The sequence below is a fragment of the Labeo rohita genome, chromosome 7 (assembly GCF_022985175.1).
Source record: "Labeo rohita strain BAU-BD-2019 chromosome 7, IGBB_LRoh.1.0, whole genome shotgun sequence".
Taxonomy (NCBI): Eukaryota; Metazoa; Chordata; class Actinopteri; order Cypriniformes; family Cyprinidae; genus Labeo; species Labeo rohita.
The window spans coordinates 23,775,706-23,797,972 of NC_066875.1; the positions used below are offsets into that span (position 1 = coordinate 23,775,706).

General features: G+C 35.1%; 1 protein-coding gene across 1 annotated transcript in view; it reads left to right on the forward strand.

Annotated features, from left to right (window-relative positions):
- plxdc2b (plexin domain containing 2b) overlaps window positions 1–22,267 on the forward strand; it is a 70,849-nt gene that overhangs the window by 9,481 nt on the left and 39,101 nt on the right. The gene's annotated exons all lie outside the window — the stretch shown is intronic.

Consider the following 22,267-nt stretch of genomic DNA (forward strand, 5'->3'; position numbering starts at 1 on the left):
AGGTTTCCAGTAGTTGTCTTTTGTGCTCCAAGGGTCTTGTGGGTTTCACATGCTCACAATGCTTTTCAGGCCTCCAGCGGTGCTTTTGTTTTCAATTCTTCCTTGGATCTCTTTCCATCCTTCTTTGCCATTCTCTGTCTTTCCCTCCAGGGCTGCAATAATGGTGCTCAGTAAGAGGTCCTTTTCTTTATAGCTTAGCTAATTACCTTTCAACAAAAGTTAATTACACTGTTTTGAAGTGTTTGTTATTCTTTCACAAACATATTCAGTGCACTTTTCTCAAACATAGCCGACTAACAGCAGATTATGTGTGTGCTATTAACCTCAGCTGCGCATTTACACGTTAAAGGTGTAGACTAGGTGACTTTTTTTACTTCTTGAAAAAATACAGGCTGGTTAGATTCTTTAATCTCCTCTCATGACACTTGAAAAGATTTCTTGCACCTGTTCATGTGCAGTGACCCAAACATAAGTAGTGAATGCAGAGCATCTAGTGACTTTAGAACAGAGCCTCTAGTGTGAATGAGATGGAATGGGTGATGAGGCAGAGAGATTGGAATAGCAAGAAGTTGTAAATGTGTCCTGCAGGATTTCTGTGTGAGTGTGTGTGTGTGTGGAGCGTCACTGTGGGGGGGTTTGCAGAGGTTGGCTCAAGGGGAATGAAAGTCTCAGTTCACTCAAGCAAACTCACAAGCACTTTTGGCAAAGGACAATTAAGCAGAATGCTTTTTCTCATGAGGATTGTTTCTTTTTGGATTACATTTTCTTTTGGCAGGACGTTGTGTTTGCTTGTATGTCTAGTTTTGCTGCTCACATTCATCATGCAGCTCTAAATATCTTTTTAGTATTCACTCAAATTAGATCTAATAAGAGATCTCTTATTTCCTCTTATGGACTATTTAATCAGTATATATTATTATTATTAGTATTATTACAGTTCAAAATAATGCTTTTCTATTTTAATATTTTTTTTAAATATAATTTATTCCTTTGATGCAAAGCTGAATTTTCAACATCATTACTCCAGTCTTCAGTGTCACATTATCCTTCAGAAATCATTCTAATATCCTGATTTATAACTTTTATTATCAGTACTGTTGTGCTGCTTAATGTTTTTTTTTTTTTTTTTTTTGGAAACTGATTCTTTTTTTCAGGATTCTTTGTTGAATAAAAAGTTAAAAAGAACAGCATTTATTCAAAACAGAAATCTTTCCTAAAAATATAAGTATTTACTTTCAGCATAAATATTTACTGACAACAAACTTAAATATATATATATATATATATATATATATATACCTGTTCATGTGCAGTGACCCAAACATAAGTAGTGAATGCAAAGCATCTAGTGACTTTAGAATATATATATATATATATATTAAGCAGAATTATAATTATATATATCTGCTTAATTATATATATATATATATATATATATATATATATATATATATATAAAGAACAGCATTTATTTAAAAAAACAAACAAAAAAAAAAAAAATATATATATATATATATATATATATTTCTTTTTTGTTTTTTTAAATAAATGCTGTTCTTTTTAGCTTATTGAAGAATCGTAAAAAAGTATGACAGGTTCCAACAAAATATTGAGCAGCACAACTGTTTTCAACATTGATAATAAATCAGCATATTAGATTGATTTCTGAAGGATCATGTGAGACTGAAGACTCCAGTAATGATGCTGAAAATTCAGCTTTGCATCACAGGAATAAATTAGGCCTACATTTTAACATATATTCACACAGGAAACAGTTTTACATTGAAATAATATTTCACAGTATTACAAATAAGTGATCAAATATGTGCTGTCTGGATGTGCATAAAAAATTCTTTAAAAACACATGAAAAATCTTACTGATCCCAAACTTTTAAATGACAGTGTAGGTTACTTCTGTGCACCACTTATACAGATAAATATAGTTGTCACTTTTCTTTTAAGTGCAAATTATGATATTGTCTTTCTCCAGATTATTTTCTCTCACCAGCCCTGAGTTCTCAAACACATACATTGCAGTCCAGAGAGACTGTGGTTTTTAAAAACAGATGTTTAACAACCCTAAACAAAATACCACACCACACCAGACAGTAATGTCTCTGGTTGGTAATATTTCATCAAAAATAGCTAACACCAAATGGCTCATGGCATTTTCAAAACATTGGTCTGTTTGTTTGAGTGTCCCCGCCAGTCCAATGCAGCAACATTGACTCAGCTAATAGCGTGAGTTTGGGGTAGGACTGACCAGTGGCAGACAGGGCAGTGTTTGTGAAACCTGTTTGAACACAGTCATTATTTTTGCATTTTTATGTAATGCTAGGGCTAGTTTGTTTTTATTTCTCAAACCTTTTGTAGTTTTGCCATTAATAACCTGCCCGCTTATTTGTGCCTAAAATGTTTAAAGACGTTGTCATTTTTCAGAATAATATGTTCAGTCTCTCAGTAGCACACATAAATTCCCGACTCATAATGGTGTTTTCAGCTGCATGCAAGCCTTAACAGGACTGTGTGGGCTCTGACTAACTCAGAGAGTTTAACAATAAAGCTTTGTGTTTCTGCAACTGGAACTGTGTGTGTGTGTGTGTGTTTTAGGGAGTGTATGTATGAGTGGTGGGTGTGTGTTTGTTGGTTAAGGGAAATTCACTTCAGCTGAAACGGATAAAAACACTCAGATCTGCAGAGCTGTAAAGCTTAAACACATTATACTTAGTGCTCATGAATATTTCTATGAGAAACTCCCCTGGGCCTCATCCACTGCGAAACACCAAAGTGTTAATGCTTTTGTAAGTAAGTAAAATAATAGTGTTTTATCATCAGTATTATATACATTTACACACTCAATTAAATAGATCTAAACTATATAAGCAGCAAATGAATTGACCTCCTTGTGTTTTGAAGATAGTGATCACTATAGCATTGGCAACATCTGCTTGTTTTGAGCACTTTAATTATTTATTAGCTTGTTGTACATTTTTTAATAACTGGGGATGGAAAATATATGAGTTATGAGAACACATGTACTATATTGGCAGTTGTTTTGCTTAGTTCACTCTGATCTTGGCAAGTGTTCCCCTCATCCAGAACCAAAATCAGATTCCAATATTTTCATCTGTTATAGCTACATTTTTTATACACATCACTGTAGCTTAAACAGAAGAGCACGGTGCAACGTCAGGGTCAGATATTTGATTTACAGGAAATGTATAAACCTGTTGCTATGGATGCATACAGTTGAGGTCAAATGTTTACATACACCTTGCACCTTGCAGAATCTGCTAAATGTTAATTATTTTACCAAAATAAGTGGGATCATACAAAACACGTTATTTTTATATAGTACTGACCTGAATAACATATTTCACATAAAAGATGTTTAAATGTAGTCCGCAATAGAAAATAATAGTTTATAATTTATAAAAACATCCCATTGAAAAAGTTTACATACACTTGATTCTTAATACTGTGTTGTTACTGAATGATCCACAGCTGTTTTTTTTTGTTTAGTGATAATTGTTCATAAGTCCCTTGTTTTTCCTGAACAGTTAAACTGCCTGTTGTTCTTCAGAAAAATCATTCAGGTCCCACAAATTCTTTGGCTTTTCAGCATTTTTGTGTATTTGAGCCCTTTCCAACAATGACTATATGATTTTGAGATGCATCTTTCCACACTGAGGACAACTGAGAGACTCATATGCAACGATTACAGAAGGTTTAAATACCCACTCACAGGTGACAAAGTAAATCCAAGGGACTCATGAACAACTATCACCAAACAAAAAAAAAAAAACACAGTCGTTTGAAGCCGCATTTAAACTGCATTTTGGAAGTTCAAATTCGGGGCACCATATCAGTCAATGTTTTCCTCAAAAAACATAATTTCTTTACGACTGAAGAAAGAAAGACATGAACATCTTGGATGAAAAGGGGGTGAGTACATTATATGTCAATCTTTGTTTTGGAAGTGGACTTCTCGTTTAAGACTCAAGTGTATGTAAACTTTTGAACGGGGTCATTTTTATAAATTCAACTATTATTTTCTCTTGTGGACTACATGTAAATGTCTTTCATGTGAATATCTTATTCAGGTCAGCAATAATTAAAAAATAACATGCATTTTGTATGATCCCTCTTATTTTGGTAAAATAATTAACATTTTGCAGATTCTGCAAGGTGTATGTTTTGACCTGTAAATGCATAAATGTAAATGTATTTTTATTAATAAATATATTAAGAAATGTGAGTTTATTTTTAATAAATGCAAATTTATGTTTTATTTACAAACAAATGGATTTGCACAATTGTCCTGTAGATTTACTGACATTTGCTCTCCAGCCTCATTTGCATGTCATTAGGAATTAAAATAGTTTTGTATTATTGTATTCAAGGCAGACAAAGCGGTTGTGCTAAGGGATGCCCACTGCCCATCTACATATGGATAGTTATTGCTCATTACTGAATGTCTTGTTGTACACGGTAATGGGGGTGGGAGATAAAAGAGAGACCCAACTGTGCTGTCTCCGGGTTTGTGGGCGAGTGTCTGAATTGCTTGATCTAAGAACAGCCCCAAGGATATTATTTTCTCATCATGCTTTTCCCAAGGCAGTCAACAGCATCATCCATAGCTGATGTTGTATTTCTGCATTTAAAAGTGTTTGAATCTGGGTTGTAACCTTTAGTGATAAACCTCATGTTATATGTCAATAACCTCAGTAAAATGTCAACTAAATTTAGCTCATGATGATCTTTTTAATATCTCAGCAGTCTTTCTATTTTCATTGTATTCTACCTTCGTTCATCGTCAGAACACAAATTAAGACATTTTTGATGAAATCTGGGAGCTTTTTGACCCTGCATAGACAGCAACGCAACTCACATGTTCAAGGCCTAGAAAGGAAGTAAGGATATCATTAAAATAGTCCACAATATTATAAAGCTATGACGATACTTTTTGTGCACAAAGAAAACAAAAATAACGACTTTATTTAATAAACTATTATCAGTGCAAGGTCAAAAAGCTCTCAGATTTCATCAAAAATATCTTAATTTGTGTTCCGAAGATGAACAAAGGTCTTACAGGTTTAGAACGAAATGAGGGTGAGTAATTAATTTTTGGGTTAACAATCCTTTAAACTAATTGTAACGTCCCACAGTGGTTTTTATCATTCTTTTGAACTTAGAGCTCGCTCAGTGTTATAGACGAATAGTTGTGCGTGTTGTGGAGTACTGAGGGTTTATGTTTCTAAGATAATTTAATCAGCGAAACCTAATTGAGCATAGTGAACATGCTTTTTTGTGCTGTGCCCCCGCTGACACTTTTTAAGCACAATGAAATTAAGTCTGACATGTTAATTACGAATAAATTATGCATGGTACGCTCTCTATCCTTGGCGGGAGGTCAGGGTTCATGTCAGTGTGACGCCGACTAAGCACGTTAGAAAATGCATGCAGCCACGATTGAAGGCTTGTGAAATGTTACATAACTGTGAAGTTTAGTTATGTGGCTAATATAACAGAGGAAGCTACAGCTGTGGGATCTTCTGGTGCTTGTGTATACCATTTCAAGGAACACAAAATAAAAATTCTCTTGTAGTTTTCTCACCCTCATGACTTTCTTCATATATTTAGTTTGTAGGGGATATGTGTATGTTCCTTCTCTAGTTCAGAAATCTTTTCAGGTGCTTTGAGTTTGAGCTACATTGATTATTTCCTGTGGTGATGCTGTTAACTCACTGGTCCACCGGGCTTTTATTGATCTTGAGCACATAAGTGCTCCTAATGTCATGTGGATTGTTTTTAGCGAGTTTGAGAAAGTCGACATCCCTCTTTCACACATTCACACTCATAAATACAGCTGGAGCTGAAACAAGTCACTGTCGAGAAAAACTGCCAGTTTTTATGTTGCACTGGTCTAAAAAAACACTGGTCAAGTACAGATTTGATATATTCAGCGGAGAGGCCTGTGGTGACCCCTGACAGATGTACTTCATGAAAACATTTAGCCATATCCCCAGGAGTAAAACAAACACAAAGTTCAAAATGAAAAGAGGTCAGAAACCAGACCGATACAGCAGCTCACAACATGAGCTAAAGGAAAAAAATAATAAAAAAGATGGGAGAACTTACAAGTCTTGTTAACCAGGCCAGAATGTTTCATTTAAGCATTATTATGTGTGTCCAGATGTGTTCGGTCACAAGAGATTAGGGAGCATTCAGTGATAGTTATGATATATGTGAGTATATGATAGTTGGTGTCTGTCTGTGTTGAACAGCAGCTGCTGTGGAGGGCGTTTCTTATTAATGTGTTTAACTGCAGATGTCAAGGGTGTCAAGCCAAAAGCACATTTTTGGTGTGCATTTCATGAGTCAGTGTTTCCTTAAAAATACTGTTTTTGCATCAGTTCAAACTGCTCTGTGCTCTAACATCGGTGCCTTACTATATATTAAAAAGCTGTGCAGTTTTGGTAACATTTTAGTGTTTTAAATATTATAATTTATAGCTTATATGTTGTTTAAATTAAAATTAAAATATACTGTTATTATACAAACTGCAAATTTACTACATGTTTTCATTTAAACAACCAGTCATTAATGATGCAGATTTTTTACTGAACTTTTACCAAAGTGTTACGAAACTTTGGTGCACAGAACAGTTCTTGTTTAATTTCAAGTAACACATGATATTCGGCAAGTGAATCAGCTGATGATTCAGTAACCGCTTTAATGGACTCAGTATTTGTGTTTAACATTCAAGATGATTTGTTGATGTTTGGTTGTAATTTTTATATTTTCAGTATAATTAACATTATCCTGAAGAAGCATTTCATGTTTTAAAGGCTTTTAAAAGGCTGTATCATACACATCATAAACTGAGATGTGGCAAGATGCTTTAATAGGACCAGGCTGTGTGAGTGCAAATCTGGGCCATGTGTTGTGAGGTCTGTTGGTTCCTCAGAGGAAATGAGCATGGCAACCAATCTACTTTGAAGTTGCAACTGCAAGACGTGTTTTTTACAGTGTTTGCTCATCTGCGATACGTCTATAGGACGTTTCCTATCAGATGTCAAATAGACGTTTATTAGATGTCTTTAAGATGTTTATGATTTAGAATGTATGTTAAACCCACATCTTATAGACGTCTGTCAGATGTTTGTACACAGCAAATCAAGTGATCTTTAACAGATATCCTGCAGACATATGTGTGCTATCTGGGATATGTACAGTATGCAGTGTAGAAGTGACACAGTCTTTCCTCACTCCATTTTTATTGTACAAAGTTGACTTTTAAGATGTTAAGACATCATCATTTTTTATTAAAAAAAAAAAAATGCATTGATGTTGGAATGCTGCATACATTATAATGTTATAAAATAACCGTGTGTATAGTTTTGCTGCTTTTCTCAGACTGTAAGATGGCAGACTAAGCTTAGTAAATTACATTTAAACATCTTATGTTATATAATGCAGACATAATTTTTAGGGCTGGCTCGATACCACTTTTTTAGAACCGATCCCGATCCGATACCAGCGCAATTTTTTTTTTAAATCAGTGTAAATTAGTGTAAAATTTCTATACCTTAATGTGTGTTACACACAATCTACTAAATATAGACAACCTTATTATAAATAAAAATAACAAATGAAAGAATATATAATCATAATCTATGAAAAAAATACTATTATAAACTTGGTTAGTGGATAATTCAGTAGCAAAAGTTACTCTAGAAAAATCATAAGTGCACAATAATTTTATAAAATGTAAACTTTTAGTAAAAAAACATTATTTAGTGGGGAACAAATATAAGTGAATAAGTATAGGACTAAATCTGGTGGATGTTACGCATTGCTATTTGTATTGTTGTAATATACAGTCATTAAAAATCAAGTAATGTATTTATATATAAATATATACAGCAAATAAGTAAAATAAGGTAAAATAAGTATTAAACATGTTACCATTTTTTCGGTATATATACTTTTAAAGGAGCTGTTGACATGAAATTTTTACCAGATGTCAATAAAAACCCAAGTACATACAAATAAAACAAGACAAATAATTTCAGAAATTAAGTTATGTGTAATAAAATGGAATGACACAGAGGAAAACTATTGAACTACTGAAATTTATTTAATACTTTAAAGCTGTCATTAACAACAAAGGCTTTTGTACAACAAAGTATTAAATAAATTTCAAAAAGCCTTTGTTGTTAATGACAGCTTCAAGACACTTCCCGTATGGAGAAATTAGTCGCATGCATTGCTCAGGTGTGATTTTAGCCCATTCTTCCACAGAGTCTTCAAATCTTGAAGGTTCTGTGGGCCTCTTCTATGAACTCTGATCTTTAGTTCTTATTTTCTATTGGATTTAAGTCAGGTGATTGGCTGGGCCATTCTAGGAGATTTATTTTGTTTTTCTAAAACCAACTGATTCCTTGGCTGTGTTTGGGATCATTGACTTGCTGAAATGTCCACCCTTGTTTGATCTTCATCATCCTCGTACTGTAGGTCAGCGTTTCCCAACTCCAGTCAGGGCACTTCACGGTACATGATAAGAGATATATACAAAATATGCAGACCTGAGGGGGGCGAGGACTGACATTGGGAAACGCTGCTGTAGGTGTTGGGACTGAACCGGATAATATTAATGTCCACTGACAAGGGGCAGGATTGCTTTCTAATTACTGATAGAGTTCAGCTGGTGTTTGGCTTTCCATGCCTTTTTGCAACTCCCGTTTATCATGTGTTCAATACTTTTCCCCTGTGTCATTCCATTTTATTACTTAACTTTTTGAACTTTTTTGTTTTGTTTTCTTTGTATGTAAGGATTTACCAACTTCTGGTGAAAATTTCAAGTCAAAAGTACCTTTAGAAATATATTTACTGAGAAAAATGGTGAAAAAATCCATCCAGTGGTATTTTTGTGATCTTTATAAGAAATAGCCCCTTTTTTTAAATCAAGTCATTCTCAGCTTCTTGTCAGTGTGACGTCACGTCACACCGACAAAAGCCGCTCCCACGATAGTTGATTGACATAACCTTCTTACCTTAGACCCTCCCTGACTGAGCTGTAACAGTCTGACTCCAACCGCCCATGTGTCTACTCTGGTGCAGGGGATGACAAGAACGTCTCCAATTAAGCGATTGAGGTGTTCTGTTGTTGGATGTAATAATGATCATAGCAGTCATCATTTACTCCCGACATCTGAGCCGCTGAAGACGCAGAGGATGAATGTTACTTTAGTTTTAGAAGGAAATCACAAATCATTCGTGATGCAGCTTCACCTACAGCAGTGGGTGAGCCAGGGGTGAGCAGAGCTCATTAGCATTTAAAGGAACATGCAGTAGAATGGCTCACTCTGAACAGGGCTGATTTTGACAAGATAAAAAGAGTGTTTTTACACTATCACTGAGAAATTTTAAACAAAGTATATTATAGACTTCTTATTAAGACCTTAAAGAATCATATCAGCTTGTGGAAAATGGGCATCCAATGACCCCTTTAACAATAACAGAATTGTATATTATCGGATTTGGATCAGTGTCCTTTGACCAATACCCCAATCCAGTAGAAAATTCTAAATGCTGATATTTGCTGATATCGGACCGGCACACCCCTATTAGATATCATTTTAAGTTGATGGCAATCTTTTAAAGAAAACCAAGATATTTAGTCACCTATCATACAGTATAAAGCACACACTACATACCATGTGTTTGTAATGCTAATAGTACTGTAAACTACTTCTTGTGACTTGTCATTTTATCAGACTGCAGAAAAAATAATTAAAATAAATAGATAGAGCACTATTAAAATAAAATAGAAACAGCCACTGCTTTGGTTGTAACCATGAAAGAACAAGATATGTTTGGAAGATTGTTGTTGATGGGTCAAGAGTTTTCAAGAAGATGTAATCAAGTTTTTTGGGTTTCTTAGAAACAGATCCATTCCGTCATTATTATTGTTTATTAAATCTGAACATGTGATTTTGTGGAAAATGTCATTAATGCACAAGTCTAATATTCTGGAATGTGAGTGTGCTTGGTTATTTACATGGCGAAAAATTACAAACTTTCTTTTACTTTTCTTTTTACGCACAACCATTTACATTATAACGTAAACACATGAATAAACAAATCACATGGCATGTATGAACACAATTTGACCTGGTTACAGTGTCCTAAGAGAGATGAATCAGGGTGAGGCTGTTCATCCCAGGCCAGCCAACGTCCTTTTACAGCCAAAATAAGTGTGTGTGTGAGTAGGAGAGAGAGAAATGTCTGTTGAGTTTAACTCGTGGGCTCTTTAAAAACAGGAAATGACAACACTCTTGTTTGTTCTTGTGGATTCCTTAAAAGGGTTTTTAATATAACCTACACTGAGCATTGCACTGTACACACAGATAACAGAACAGGTACTTTTTATATGTTTTTTAAACTTTTGGCATTCTTCTGCAGTGGATGCTGGATTATCAGATAGTCACGCATACATAGAAAAAAACATGAACTTTCATAACCTTTCGTTTGAGAATGGTTGATATGTGTATAAAGACTTACTGACTCTCCCATATGTGGAAGGAAAATGGCACTAGTGCAGCAGTCAAGACATTTGTATGCAGTACAGCAGTTAGGATTCAACTCTGCCTGATAACAAGTTAAATTTAATCGCTGAATGAGATTTCCTACAGTAAAGAGAGGTATAGTTGGATTGTTCCTGCAATACAATGTGTTATTGTCGATTCCTGCATGCCTGTAGGATGATAGTGAAGATAAGTCCTAGATCTTTGTAAGGTTAAACTTCCAAAGAAAATAGATTGGCTTTCTTTGAAGAAGGAAATATATTCGAACCCTTTGAAACAGGGTTAAAACAACAACTTACAAAGGGCTGGAATATAGGATCACATCATGCAGACAGAGGGCTCTTACATTCAGGTTTATATTGTAATGATAGTTGTAAAATATAGTGTACTTTGTGCAGAACATATAGTTATAGGAAAACAGGAATGAATTTTTTTCCCATGCAGCGTTTTAATATACAGTAGTCAGCATTTGAAGTGGTTCAAAAAAGTTAATCAAAGTTGTCCTAAGACAAAAACGGGTATTATTTTGGTTTTACGACAACTTTGATAAAAGGTTTTGAACTACTTCAAATGTTGACTACTATATATCCCTGAATGTTAATATAATTTCATCTCAAACTAAAGAACAGACAAAACCTTTTTTTGTTTTAATCATTATCTGTTATTGTGTGTCACATGATTGAACTTAAACACAACTGGCTAATGGAAAAGTCAGATTAGTCACTCCAAAATTTAGGAGTTCTATAAACTGTGTTCCATAACAGTTCCATAAACCTTGTCATATTTGATCAAAGACTCTTGTTATACCCAGGAACTTTAAGAAGCTAAAAGACTAAAAAGAAGTTAATATGCCAAGAACTGTGTGGAGCTGCGGAGAACCCTTTTAGCTCACAGGGGGTCCTTTGAATGTTAATGGCGCTACTTAGAATCATTTGTCATCCAAAGCACTGTTGAAGTACCTTTTAAAAAATGTAGGAACATTCATTCCCTCTGTCAAGCCCATTGTAATGAGGTAGATATTATAGCAGAAAAGCGTGGGTGGGCACACTGTGCTCTTCGTTTAGAAAGCTGTAGCAGCACAGCAGTCCATACTGTAATGAACTCTCAAGCTGTTCATGTGTTTACCACAAATAACCTTTGGTATGAACAATCAGAGGATGTTCTTTAAAGGAATTCTTCACCCAAACATAGTTTATATTCGAAATGTTATGTGGGTGTGTGTTAAATTAGTGGTGCAAGACAAGGCCAGTAGTGACTAGTAACTCAAGGACCTTAAGACCCTTGTACTAAATCACACACACACACACACACACCTAGAATGCATCTCCACAAATTGAGCTCCTCAGTACAGTACATAATCAATTCCAGGCCTCCAGATAGTGAGTGAATTGTAGTGGTGGGGATTTTTCATAAAAAAAAAAATTGTAGGTTGTAGGTGGTATTTTTATGATCTTTATTAGTGAGTTGTTAGCCATTTTCACACAGGTAAATAAACAAATATGCTGTTCATATTAGCAATTGTGTTCTGGCTTTTTACCAGTAAGAGACCATCCACACATCAGCACCAAAATACTGGTAAAATCTGTGATGTTAGTCATCAGAAATGATGAAGACTGGGTCTCGAGTGCGACACGTTGAAAAAGCTGCGAAATGTGGCTCAAGGTGTCCGTATAGTGCTTATTTATATAGAAAAAATTAGAAAAAGCAGTGGAGCTTATTGTAAACAGCACCGAGTAATCAGGTCATCTCCGTGAGATCTTTATGATTGGACCAAAGCAGACTTCATTCGTCAGCACATTCTGACTTTGTGTTTTTTCATATCAGTTGATATTTCGATAAATCATTTTTATTTCTTTCAGATTTCAATGTTGTAAAAACCAGACAGTCATTTTTTTATGGTCAGAACATGACAAACACTTAACGTTTTTGAATTCTTTACACTTTTCCAGTTATTTTTCCTTAACAAAATAAATATATTAATAAAAAAGTTCTGCATGTTATTATGAATAATATTTTCGCAAATCAAGAAACAGGTTTGTGTTGCCTCATAATATTAATAATAATATAACATTTTTTTGTCTCTTAGAAATGCACATTTTATAGTAGCTTGAGTTAGGATGCAGATGTAGATTTATGTTCATTATCAAAATCAGTAATGTCTGTAACAATTGTAGCAACCTCATTTTAATATGGTGAACTTGAATTATTCAGAGTTTTTTTTTTAATTATCCATTGGTCTTTTATAGTAGCACATACTTAGATCATGATAATCTCAGTTAAAACCACAAATATAGCACCTCAATACCATGGTAAAAATGTAATATAATTTCTAGCTATTTGTATGAAAAACAGTAGTCTTAATACATTTGGTATAAATTCATCAAAAAAAAAACTCTAAATATATTACATTACTCATCCTTCAATACATTTAACACATCTACATTAATAATATAATAAAATTTGTCATGAATACCCACATTTCTGACACAATACCATTGTGCAGTTAGTGCTACTACAGTAAATCTATGGTAAATGATGGTGATTTGTAGACTAAAAGGCCTTCTGACTGTATCGTTGCGCACCACAGAGTTCCTGTTTGTCAGCGCTGTTTCATCTAGATATATACTGAGTTATTTGTGTTCTTTGCTGAATTCAAATGCTTCACACTGGATCTCACAACACTGTCCAGTGGTCGCGAGATCAAGATTCATCAGCGTGTGAACGCATTTGCTGTAGTAAACTCGCGTTGTGCCACCTTTTGAACTTTGAGCCAAGTGGATAATCAGTCCGTGTGGCGGGGTTCAAATAACTAGCGCTCTTTCGTTCTGCCTTTCCCGCATAAACATTATATCAAACATTTATCAAGCTCTTGTTATCATTTATCAAAGAAATTTATATTGCATGATGATTACTGTTACCGATTTATCGCCCAGCCCTACCATATAGTGCATATTTATATAGAAAAACGTAGCTTAAAGCGTAGCTTACTGTAAACATCTCAGAGTAATCATGTCATCTCCATAAGAACTTTATGATTGGCCCAAAGCAGACTTCACTCGTCAGCACATTTTTACTTTGTACGTGCTCATACCAGTAATTTCTATTCTGTATTCACACACAGGATCATACTGGTAATGTTACAACTTTCCTTGGTGGTAAATTGCCAGAACTGATTTACCGGTATTTTTGAAAAGGTCCTATTCACACATGGTCTTTTATCAGTAATTTACCAGAAAAGACTGTATGTGTGGGCCTGTTGGGGGGACTGTTGAATGATTTATTAAACCAATTTGTTCAAAGCACTGATTCATTCATAAATGAAACATGTAGAAACTTTTGTGAATAAGTCATTAGCCCTCTTCACACAGTAATGCTGTTAAATTGCCTTAAATTACCAGAATGACTTTACCAGTAAATACACAAATATGCTGCTCACACAGGCAGCGGCGTTCTGGCTTTTAACCTGTAGGAGACTATTCACACACCAGCACCAAAATGCCAGTAAATTCAGTCATCAGAAACTATTTTTAAAAGCTGCGCCATTGTCTTCATTTGCCCGCATGAGCAGAAGCACTTTAGTTGCACTATCTGTCCAATTCGACAACAGCTTTGAAGTCTGAGTGACAGGCTTACGGGGGTGATCAAACAGAATGCATTTTTGCTCTTGCAAACATGAGACGTGCATAATAGTATCCAACTGCAGGGCCGCAGCGCTGATGAATGGAAAAGCAGGCTGGGTCTTGAGCGCGACACGTTGAAAAAGCTGCGAGATGAGGTGCAATGGTCAAAGATGTCCATCTAGTGCATATTTACATAGAAAAACTCCATCTCCATAAGAACGCTATAATTGGCCAATTTGGACCAAAGCAGACTTTATTCGTCAGCGCGTTCTACATGCTCATACCGGTAATCTTGTTCTGTGTTCACACAGAGAACATTACCGGTAATTTACTGGTAATATCACAACTTCTCATACCGGTAAATTGCTGGAATGAATTTACTGGTATTTCTGAAAACATATTCACACATGATCGCTTAATGGTAATTAACCAGTAATTTACCAGTAAAGACTGTATGTGTGAAAGGGGCTATCGAATCATTCACACAGTGATCTGTTTAACTATTTTCATTGGAACTGAAGGAAAAAACAAGTTTTAATACAGCCATCATAAATCTTTATATTTCAACAACAAATTGGAGTAGAATGTCATTAAAAAGTTGGTATAAAAAGTTCCTCATGTGCAATTGTAATGTTTGTATACAACCTAGTTTTTATTTGAGTGCCGATTATTAAATAAATTTGATGAATCAGTTGATTTTTAAATAAAGCTTATTTTTGGTGTTAGTTTTCTTTGTTTTTGTAAACTTTATTTTGGAGCATTACTATAATTTACAGTAAGATAAAATTAAAAATGAATTGTTGAACCAAAATTTGGCAATCCTAGGGGTTATATTGCATTTCATTATATTGTATTGTATTATATTCCGTATAATTTTGGGTGTGAGTGAAGCCGAGCAGTGCGTGTGTTCTTTCTGCGATAAACGCGCCTTTATGGCTCTGCTGCACTCATTTAGTTAATTGCATTTGCCTGTTAGCTGAAGCTTTTATATGAAGAGGGGATTACAGGAATGACTTTACTAAAATACACGCCATGTCGGCTTAATACTGAAGTTATATCTTTGACATTTCTAAATATCTAAATGCTTGTCCCTGCAAATTAATTGCTTGTGGCAAATAAATCAAACAGCGGCCTGACAAGCAACTTCTTATAAACTTTATCATGTATGATGCTGTCTGATAATTGCACACTGACTATTCTTCTTTGACTGTGTATTTGACATATGATTCTGTTTATTCTACAATGTGTCAGTAATTTTGTCATTGCACACACATAACTCACGTGTTTAGATCTTTTTTATGATCTAATGTCACCTTCCACTCATTAGCACTTTAAATTAGCAGGATGTGCGGCAGGTCAAAGAAAAAAGACGCTTTTTAAAAAATGACTGGTGTGACTGAGCAATGAAAGAGAATGACACCAGTGAGAGAGCAGGAGATGGATGAGGTTAAATGCTGAGGAGGACATTAATTAAAAGCTGTTGAGGGGAGAATGAATACTTGTAATTATACATGCGCTGCACACACAAACGCACTAGTTTATGAATGAATACAACTGCTTTATATGAATTGTGCTTTTGACTGATGTGTTTAGCATCTTGGCTCAGTTTTTAAGATTGAAGCAAGCAATCCACACAGTGGTTTGTTTCATTGTGAAGTCAAAAAAGTGTCAGTGCATGTGGGGGAATCCAGATGTTCACATCACATGTTTTACATTTACATTTGGCAGTACATTTAATCTATACATGCCCTGTATGTGTTCCCTGGCAGTCGCCGTGCCAGTGCCATGCTTTAACAGTCGAGTTATATGAACAGATATGAAGTTAAACTTGTCTTCATTCTGTCCATCATAGCATTGTACTAAAAATGATGGTCTGAAGCTGTGTGTGGTTTGCGCATGGGTTTGGAGGCCAGTGTTTAGCTGGGTTAAGTATACCTCTCTGTGTGAATGGTTAGTAAAGGAAACCTTATATCACCCTAGGGCAAAGCCAGCCATCTGTATTCTGTCATTACTGTCAGCCACAGACCATATAATGTATGCAAACTATCATCCAGACACACACACACTAGAAATGATTACAAAGTCATTCTGGGTCTTGCACTCAAGTACATACACATCACTCAATTACGTGACAAAGTAGAAAAGGCATTTTTCTATGAAATTGATTTCTCCTGGTACAGTACGCATGCCGTGTCCATTTGTTTATGTACGTGCGTATAAGTCTTAATGAAAACTCTCGGAGACAGATGTGGATGTGTTTTTCTGCCACTGTAAGCAGTTGTTTACTGCTGAAACCAATAACAACCATGCTGTGATTCAGTTCACCATTAATGCACATCAATACTCACAGCCTGTGAATAATTATCTGTGAACGCTTGGTTAAATAAACATATATAAACCATATCATAGTTTTTGTAGGAGGATGTCCCTTTCGAAAAGAAAAATCTGTGACCCAGGACCACAAAACCAGTCATAAAGGTCATCATCTGAAAGTTGAATAAATAAGCTTTCCATTGATGTTAGGATATGACAATCTGGAATCTAAGGGTGCAAAAAAATCTAAATATTGAGAAAATCGCATTTAAAGTTGTTTAGTAATGCATATTAGGGCTGGACAATATATATAAAAATTTGATATCTCGATATTGTCAAATTTTTTACGATATCAGTAAATATCTCGATATGTTTACATTTGCTTTTAAATAATAAAAAAAACATGATTTTCTTTTGCCCCCATTTAAAAACAACAACAGAACAATTTAGATAGAACAGCTATTGTTACGAAGTAAATACAAAATGTTTAATGCAATAACATTTATAAACGAATACCAAAGATTTATGCACTCTCTCTGTCTATATTATAAAAACTGGTAAAACAAATGGACAGTGAAGTTCCTAATAGTAATTCCTAATTGCAATAGCCTATGTTTCTCTGTTCAAACAACAGTAGTTGAGTAACGTTAGCCTATGTGCATTTATTCAGCAATCACAGAACACAGACTGGTTGAGTGACACTTTCAATAAACGCCAGCTTAATTGTTGTCGGTGTTTCAGATCATCGGTGATTCCGCAATGACAGTTGCCAGATTGCAAAAACAATAATATTGGTAATATTAATAATAATATAGGTAATATTGGACATTCGGTGCGTTCTTTTCGGAAAGTATGCTTGAATTTGAAATATTCGATATTCATGATATTTTCAAATTTTACATCGTTGTCAAAATTATTGTGATATTATCGCTAATATTCGATATATCGCCCAGCCCTAATGCATATTAGTAATCAGAAATTAGGTTTTAATATATTTACAGTAGGAAATTTAGAAAATATCTTCATCTTTACGTAATATCCTAATGATTTTTGGCATAAAAGAAAAAATTGATAATTTTGACCCATAAAATGTATTGTTGGCTATTGCTGCAAATGTACCCATGCTACTTACGACTGGTTTCGTGGTCCAGGGTTACATTTACCCTTAGTGGTATTGCTAATTGAATATTTCTCATTCATTTTCAACCTATATGGTCCTGGAACTAAAAACACACACTTTCATAAAACTTGAGCAGAACGAATTCTTTTACAAAACCCTGTAAAAACATTCTTTCAAAAACTCATTGAATTGAATGTGACAATTTAGGTAAGAATGGTTTTAACAACCATATAAACAGAAATTTAGTCAGTCTGCTCATGTTTTATTAGAATAGTCTGTAAGAGTTCCTTTGCACAGTAAAACTAATAAAATAAAATCTTATCTTTTAGAAATCATTATAATTTAATTTTAATTTGGTAACATTATTTTTTGTTATTCTAAAAAGTTTTTGTGCAAACCAAGATTTTTCCTTTTTCGGTATTCTTTGATGAACAGAAAGTTCACAAGCAGTATTTATTTTCAAATAGAAATCTTCTGTTACACTATACATGTCTTTACTGTCACTTTTGATGAATTGAATCTATCCATGCTGAATAGAATTATTCTTTTCTTTCAAAAAATAATCTTACTGGCCCCAAACTTTTGAATATAGTTCATTTATTTTGGTCTCGGGTTTGATGAAGATGGATAGTACGGTCACTGATTACTTGTTCGTTCTTTCATATATAGAGGTGTTTGTGTGTATCCTGAGTTCAAATGACCTGTTCCAGCATGCTTCACCTTCTCTGTAATTACACACACACTAATATGTCTGCTTCATATGGAGAGAGAGCGAACCAATCCATCAAACTCCTCTAGACTTGTGTAGCTAGTAGCAAGTCGCATACACTGTACATGGGAGTGTTTTGTAATGGTTTTGAACTTTATAGTACAATCTAAATGGCTTTGAACCCAGTAACCCCCGACACCCCTCCCCTGTTCTTTATTTTATACATTGGTACCTCATATTACATTTTTTTCTTGCTCTATTGTATGTTTTCTTTTGTTCCAGAGCAGTGACTCACGATAAATACATGTGGTCTATTAACTTTTGTTTTTCGCCTTTTCCCTTTTGTTCCTCTCCCTCCGTCTGCCCTCCTCAGATTAATTAAGAGTAATATATCAGTCATTTTGATCATTTTAGACATGACTGGAGGGAAATTCACATTTGTGGGTAAATTTCTCTCCCTCCTTCTCTGTCTTTGCTCTGTCTGTCTTTTATATACACACCCCTGTCCTTCCATTACAGTATACATTTTATAATAATGTTAATTACATTTAACTTCAATGCATGTTGTCGATTCCAATTGTTTTTTTTGAGAAATGTTTTTCTAGTGCAAAGTTGTTTTTTCGCAGCGTCTGTATGTACAGTATAGCTTGACATTCATTCATTCGCTCGTTCATTCTTGGACATCTTAAGAGCTGAAAATAAAGGTACCCTCCGCTCAGAGGATGAGGAATGAGAGAAAGAGAGGGAAATGTGGGACTGGATTTAGTCTTGCAGCAAAAAGAAAGCACAAGCACGAGAGAAAGAGATCCAGTCCCTGCTGCGGTGGCTTTTCAAAGCATGTCACGAGCAGACACTGATTTCCACTCAGCGACAATAAAAGTCAGTGACAGCCGCCTCGCTAAATCCTCATTGACCTGTTATGTATAATGGGCTTTACAGAAGGACTTGGCTCAGAGAATCTTTTCTCACATCAAGGGTTTAAAGGAAGAACAGTCGACCATGATGACTTGGAAACAAAGTGCATTCTGCAAGTTCTGCATTTTTCCCCTTTCGTTCTCACTTGGGTTGTTTGTCGGTGCAGAGAACAGATAAGACGCTCACATGAACGAAGAGATACTGGCTGGGATTATCCGAGCATTATATCTGCAGGAATATAAGATCCTGTTTCCAGTACTTAGTCTTATGTTCAGAAAGGTTTCTTAAATTTGAAATAAGATCCCAACAGAAGAGGATTGTATCGAGGAGGAGTGTTGTGTTTGGCACTACACAAATTGTGAACTGAACTATGTAAATCAGTAAATCTGACTGAGAATGCTTCCTCTTATAAAAGATATCTGCATTAAAAGTCTTCATTGGTATGGGTCTACTTTTTCAAAGAAGGAATACAACAGTCCTAGTTTATCATATGTGCCAGTGTAGTGCTCACAGACAGTCTTTGTAATGTATATGGTGCACAGGAACATTGGTCAAACAGTGATAATACTTTATAAATGATAGAATACCTATATTCAGCAATGATGCATTAAATTGATCTAAAGTAAGACTTTTGTCTTGCTACAAAAGCTTACTATTTCAATTAAAATGCTGTTTTTTAAAACAAACTTTCTATTAATCAAAAGAAAGCTGAAAAAATCCATTGCAGTTTCTATCAAAATATTAGCACAATTCTTTTCAACATTGATAATGTTTCTTGAGCACCAAATCACCATGTGATTTCTAAAAGATCACGTGACCCTGTATACTGTATAACAACTGCTAAAAATTCATCTTAAATTAAAATGTAAAATTTATTTAAAAAACAGTTGTTAAATTGTAATACTATTTTACAATATTAAAGTTTTATTTTGATTAAATAAACGCAGTCCTTTTGAGGCTTCTTTCAAAAACATTTAAAGAAGACATATTATGCGACTTGTAACAATATGTAATATAAGTCTGAGCTGTCCCCAGAATGTGTCTGTGAAGTTTCAGCTCAAAATACCCCACAGATCATTTATTATATCATTTTGAAAATGCAGTTTTGAGTGGAAGCAGGAACATGCTGTTTTTGTGCATGTCTCTTTAAATGCAAATGAGCTGCTGCTCCCCCGCCCCCTCTTCCAGAATAGAACTGTGCCTTTACAGCTCGTAGATCAGATACTCTGCTAAAAAACATCTGTTTGGTTTTGATTATCACGTCTGTTGCGCTGAAATGTGTTTTAAAGCTGTATCAGTTTAAACTTCTGATATACGGTTTTCTGAGCGCACACATCTGAAGCACGCGCACAGAAAGCGGCCATGACACGGCATGTAAGTACTAGTTCTCTTTCATGTCTTATTGCATTGAAAACACAAACTAAAATCTGTTAAAAACACAAATGAGTTACAAAAACAGTCGGTTATGTCTGTGAAGGTTAACAGCTGGGAAGGAAATTGCATGTTTATATTAGACAGCAGCATAATATACAATAAATAAATCAATAAATGCACTGCTGTCTTGTCTCCTCTGTGCAGCCAAAGACAGAAAAGTTACCATGAATTGCTGGAACTTTCACCATGGCAAGGAACTGGTACACCGTTGTCGTTTGCGAAAACAAAATGACAGTGCCATGGGTGGAAATGTGTAGATTAGGGGACGGTGATATTATAATAAGATCTCCTTTCTACATCATGGGAGAGCAGATCATTTTTTCACATGCTTGCAGAAAAAGGCAAGGTACTGGGTTGTCCTTTTTCACATTTTTTGGGTTGATAGATACACCGGAGACCCGATTATAACGCTTAAACATGGAAAAAGTCAGATTTTCGTGATACGTCCCTTTTAAAACCCCAACCCCAAACTTTTCAAGAGTAGTGTATTTTAATTGCCTGATGAGTTTTTAGTACAAACAGTTTCCTCTTTCTATCAAAGCTAAATATTGTATTACCCTAAATGCATATAAGGAACTAACTAAATTTTGTGTCTGTAAAACTGGAGTACAAAGCGAGTAAGTGAGGATGAGTGTAAGCTCTGGTTCAGGCAAGAGAAGCTGCTGCATGCTAATCAGACGTGTTTATATACAGGACAAACCCTGCAAGCTATGAGTAGTAGACAGAAAATTGAGAATCATTCTGGCTAGTTTCTGTCTCTGTTGTTCCTCCAATCCTTTTGTAGAGAGCACTTGTAATGCAAAGTGTATTTCTACCCAACTAGCTGCTGTAGTCAGTGTAGTCTACAGGAAAGTTTTTATGTATCTAATCGTTCATTATCTCTTAAGCGTTAGACAAATATTAGCCATGGCTGTGTGGAATTTAAATGAAGATCAATTCAAGCTGCTGAGGTCTAAACTACTTCTCCTGGTGTCCTCGTTCGACCTTAGCTTGTAAAAAAAGGAAGATTATGATTAAACTATACAGACAACCACACTGGACTTTTAGTTTAGATTAAGCTGGTGTTCGGGGAGCGCTAACCCACATTCCAGGGTGATTCATTGGCCTCTCCTTTTTGTTTCTTCTTTTTGTTTAGTCTGCTCAGTCACATTATGAAGTGCTTTTAGTGATTCCCATTTTGGCCGCTCAGTCTCCCCGAGTTCCAGCATGCACACTCCCATCATCTCTCCCATCTTTATTTCCAATGAGAGGACTAGAGAGCAAAGTAAATAGAAGGTTTAATTAAACTCTGATCACATGAGTCTTGATTTGCATAGGAATTTGGCTCTGTGTATGTGCTTGTTGGTGAATAAGAGAAAGAGATTAGGGACATAAAGAGTGATATACAGACCATAGAAGAAGAAAAGCAGACAGGGATGGGTTGAGACTCTTGGCTCACAGTTGAAAACGTTTCTTTACCTTTCACCCTCAGCTCTCACAGAAGCAGTTTGGCGTGTCATCATAACGCCATCCCTCAGTTTAACAATAAACCAAGTGTCAGGAGTACACTGGACCGTCTGCTTTA